Raw genomic sequence first — 4,576 nt, forward strand, 5'->3', positions numbered from 1 at the left:
GGGGGCGGGGGTGCTGGGAGGGGCCCGGGCAGCAGGAACAGCACTTCCCCCGGGACTGCATCTTGGGGTTTGCAGCTTGAGTGTGAGGGCTCTGGCCCAGGGCAGCGGGACCTGGCGAGGCCCAGGAGGACACTACAAAGGCCCCCGGGGGCCACCTAGGGGCAGACAGAGCCACCAGGGCACACACTGGGCAGGGGAAGTGGGAACAGGAGAGAAGGCTGCAGACCAGGGGCTGGGAGACTTGTGCTCTGTGGGCGGGCCACGTGCCAGCCTCCTGCACGTGCCAGCGGCGAGCTGGGTTTCCACTTTTGTAGCCTCTGGTGGAAGGAAGGTGCCTCCATGTCCCGGGGCAAAGGGGATAAGGCTGGATGGATTTCCTGTGAGCCAGCGGCTGGGGTTACTGGCAGGTGACAGAGGGGGGGAAAGCAGGAAGAACTTCCAGATTATAAAACGCTGGGGATGCCGGGTCGGTGTGGCTCAGTGGTCGCACGTCAGCCTAGGAACCAGGAGGTCACGGTTCGATTCCTGGTCAGGGCACATGCGTGGGTTATGGGTTTGATCCCCAGTGTGGGGTGTGCAGGAGGGGAAGGGGACAAAGCTGGATGGATTTCCTGTGAGCCAGGGGCTGGGGTTACTGGCAGGTGACAGAGGGGGGAAAGCAGGAAGAACTTCCAGATTATCAAATGCTGGGGATGCCCGGCCGGTGTGGCTCAGTGGTCAAGCGTCAGCCTAGGAACCAGGAGGTCACGGTTCGATTCCGGTCAAGGGCACATGCCCAGGTTGCGGGCTTGATCCCCAGTGTGGGGCGTGCAGGAGGCAGCCAGTCAATGATTCTCTCTCAGCATTGATGTTTCTCTCTCTCTCCCTCTCCCTTCCTCTCTGAAATCAATAAAAATATAATTTTTTAAAAATGCCAGAGCGAAAGGGACCTTAGATGCCATCCCAGCCACAGCTCCTATTCAAGGACCAGAAGGGAGGGTCCGCAACAGGAGTGAGTGGCATCTAAGTCTCTGACTTCCCATGAGGGGGCTGTGTCTTCCAGGCCCTTGTCACTCTCCCAGGCCACTTGGCGCCGTGAAAGGCGGGGACTGCACCCTACACGGCAAAGGGCAGGGCCAGGAGAACGGAGCCGCGTTGGCAAAGCACACGTGTCCCGAGGAGGCTTTGGGGAGCCAGGGCCTGGGGGCAGATGCTGCCTCCAGGCCGAAGTCTTCCCGGCTGACAGACCAGGCTCCCCACGGCCCCCCAACACCACACACCCACCTCCACAGCCGGACAGAAGGAACCAGGGCCTCCTCTGGCGATGAAGGGTCAGGAGGCAGACAGGCCCTGGCCGGTGTGGCTCAGTGGATAGAGCATCAGCCCTCAGATTCCGGTCAAGGGCACCTACCACGGATGCAGGTTCCCCGGGGCCCTGGTCGGGGCGTGTACAGGAGGCAACCGATCGATGTTTCTCTCTGTCTCTCCCTCTCCCTTCCACTCTCTCTAAAAATCAATGGAGCCCTAGCTGGTTTGGCTCAGTGGATAGAGCACTGGCCTGTGGACTGAAGGGTCCCAGGTTCGATTCCGACCAAGGACACATGCCTGGGTTGCGGGCTCGATCCCCAGTAGGGGACGTGCTGGAGGCAGCCAATCCATGCTGGCCACAGCCCTGGCGGAGCCTGGAGCTGGGAAGGACTTGGCTCCCTGATCTCTGCTGCTGGGTCCTCTGCCACCTGGGTGCCCCTTGTCTGGCAGAACTGCCCTGCTCAGAATGCACGGGAAACCGGGGTCCCGCCTCCTGCCAGCCCCACCCGGAGGGAGAGCTGCGTGCTCGCTGATGGCCGCGGTGGGGCAGAAAAACACAAAGACAAATGAGCGGGTTTCAGCCCAGCTGTCCCTCCTCCCCGGCTGAGGGCTGGGCCAGCTGCCAGTCTGCGTGGCGGTGCCCATGGGCGACTCTTCTGCCTGTCCCTGGGGCCCGCCTCCCCCAAGTCACAGCCAGAGATCCCACCCGACCTTCCTACCTGCCCTGGGCCTCAGGCAAAGGGAGGAGGAAAATCAACCCTTCCTATTGTTTCCGCGTGTAATTCTGAGGATACCGGTTATTCTGCCCACCTACAGGTGAGGGGTTAGAGGCCACGACAGCCTGGCCAGTGTGGCTCAGTGGTTGGGTGTCAACCCATGAACCAAGTGGTTCCCACTCAGGGCACATGCCCCGGGCTGCAGGCTCAATGCCCAGTAGGGGGCGCGCAGGAGGCAGCCGATCAATGATTCTCTCTAATAGGTGTTTCCATCTCTCTATGCCTCTCCCTTCCGCTCTCTCTAAAATTTCAATAAAAACATATTTTAGCCCTCACCGGTTTGTCTCAGTGGATAGAGCGTCAGCCTGCAGACTCAAGGGTCCCAGGTTCGATTCCGGTCAAGGGCATGTACCTTGGTTGCAGGCACATCCCCAGTAGAGAGTGTGCAGGAGGCAGCTGATCGATGTTTCTCTCTCATCGATGTTTCCAACTCTCTATCTCTCTCCCTTCCTCTCTGTAAACAATCACTAAAATATATTTTAAAAAAAAATAGGGGCCAAGGCATTCAGGAGTCTACAGCACAGTGATGCCAGCAGTGTCTCCCCTCCATCCTTCCCTCCACGCTCCGGGCCTGGGACACCAGCAAGCTGGCCGGCCAGAAGCCTCAATACAGTACAGTGATGCCAGCAGTGTCTCCCCTCCATCCCTCCCTCCACGCTCCGGGCCTGGACACCAGCAAGCTGGCCGGCCAGAAGCCTCAAACACCAGGTTTTGTGTTCAGCATGGCGCCTGTTTCCTAACTCCCTGGGTTCTCTCTCTCTCTTTTTATTTAAAAAATACATTTTTATTGATTTCAGAGAGGAAGGGAGAGGGAGAAAGAGATAGAAACATCAACAATGAGAGAGAATCATTGATCAGCTGCCTCCTGCACATCCCCCATTGGGGCTCAAGCCCACAACCTGGGCATGTGCCCTTGACCAGATCGAACTCGGGACCCTTCAGTCCGCAGGCCGATGCTCTATCCACTGAGCGAAACTGGCTAGGGAGAGGGGAGGCACACTTGCCCAATTCTAGAACTAAACCCCAAATCCCCACCCCGACAGCCAGGAAAATGCCGGGGGGTGGGGGGAGAAAAATACCTGCCAATGATGCTGACTTCTAAGCTGGTTGTGAGCAGCCACCGCACAGTAACACCTTCTAGCACCTTCGCCAGGCAGGAGGGCTGGAGGCTGAGGTCTTGGCAACGTCCCTGCTGAGGGACAAAGGGCCGAGATGCTGTGATGAGAGCTGCGTGCATGGGAGGGCCAGGCCCCAGCCCTCCACTGGGCACCCCCGTGCAGCGCTGAGCGGTCCAGCCTCGGATGGGATGGGAGCGCGCTTGGAATGCGATTCCCTGGCTTTGCACGCGCTCTGTCAGCCGAGTGCGACGCCCCCAGATCCCCTGTCACCTCCTAAAGCCCCTGTCTGCCCGCCCCCCAGCACCACGCTGATCACCAGATTAAGGAGCTCAGGGCTACAGCTGAGGCAGCTAAAACCCCGGAGGGAGGTGTGGGGAGGGGCTGGGCGAGCAGTGGGCAGCTGTCCCAAGGCCCTGCGCACCCCCCTCCCGCTCTCCCCCTCACCCCGACTGTGGGCCCTGCTTCCCACCCCTGCCTTGAGCTCTAACTTCTACTCTTTTCCTCATTGAACTTTGGACTCGCCCAGATCCAAGGCGGCAGTGAGGAACCTCAGAGCAATGAGAAGCTTTTGGCAGGATGAGCCCTCGAGGGAAGGCCCAGTCTGGATTTTTTTATTAGTATTATTTTTTTAATCCTCACCTAAGGGTATTTTTCCATTGCTTTTTAGACAGCGTGGAAGAGAGAGGGAGAGACATCGATGTGAAAGAAACACATCGATGGGTGGCCACCTGCATGCACCCCGACCAGGGCCAGGGAGCCTGCAACCAAGGTTCTCGCCCTTGACTGGAATCGAACCCGGGACCCTTCAGTCCCCAGGCCGACGCTCTATCCACTGAGCCGCACCGGCCAGGGCAAGGCCCAGTCTGGACTTGAGCACCCAAGGGTGATCCCCAAGGGTCCCTCCGCGCTGGAGGAGAGAGGGGGAGGGAGCACCAGAGATGGGGGACCTGACAAGGGAGGGAGGAGGAGAAGGAATCTGGTCGTTCCCAGCTTCACCCCGAGGCCCCAGCATTTCCTGGACGAGAGGCACCCCAAACCCCTTAGGACGCAAACTCAGGGCGTGCAGTTGCCTCCTGGCCACGAGGAGTCAGCAGATCTGTGAGAAGAGCCGGGATGGATACAACCGGAAGGAGCTAGAGGTTTGGGCACGGGGCTGTCTGGACGGTGAGTGTCCCCGGCTTGGTCTCTGAGTCCCCCGGAAGCTGTGATGGCAGGGCCGGGCCTGTGGGGTTGCAGGGGGGACGTCCCAGGAAGAACCTGGGAGCCAGACCCCGGGCCACGGTCACTGAGTCCCAAGACCCTGCGCTGAGCAAGGGGGGCCGCGCTCCAAGCCCCGCACCCCTCCCTCCTCCCGGGGTTACTGTGAGAGCTGGAAGCTGAAGGCAGGACCCACAA

The sequence above is a fragment of the Myotis davidii genome, unplaced genomic scaffold (genome assembly GCF_000327345.1).
Source record: "Myotis davidii unplaced genomic scaffold, ASM32734v1 scaffold954, whole genome shotgun sequence".
Lineage (NCBI taxonomy): Eukaryota > Metazoa > Chordata > Mammalia > Chiroptera > Vespertilionidae > Myotis > Myotis davidii.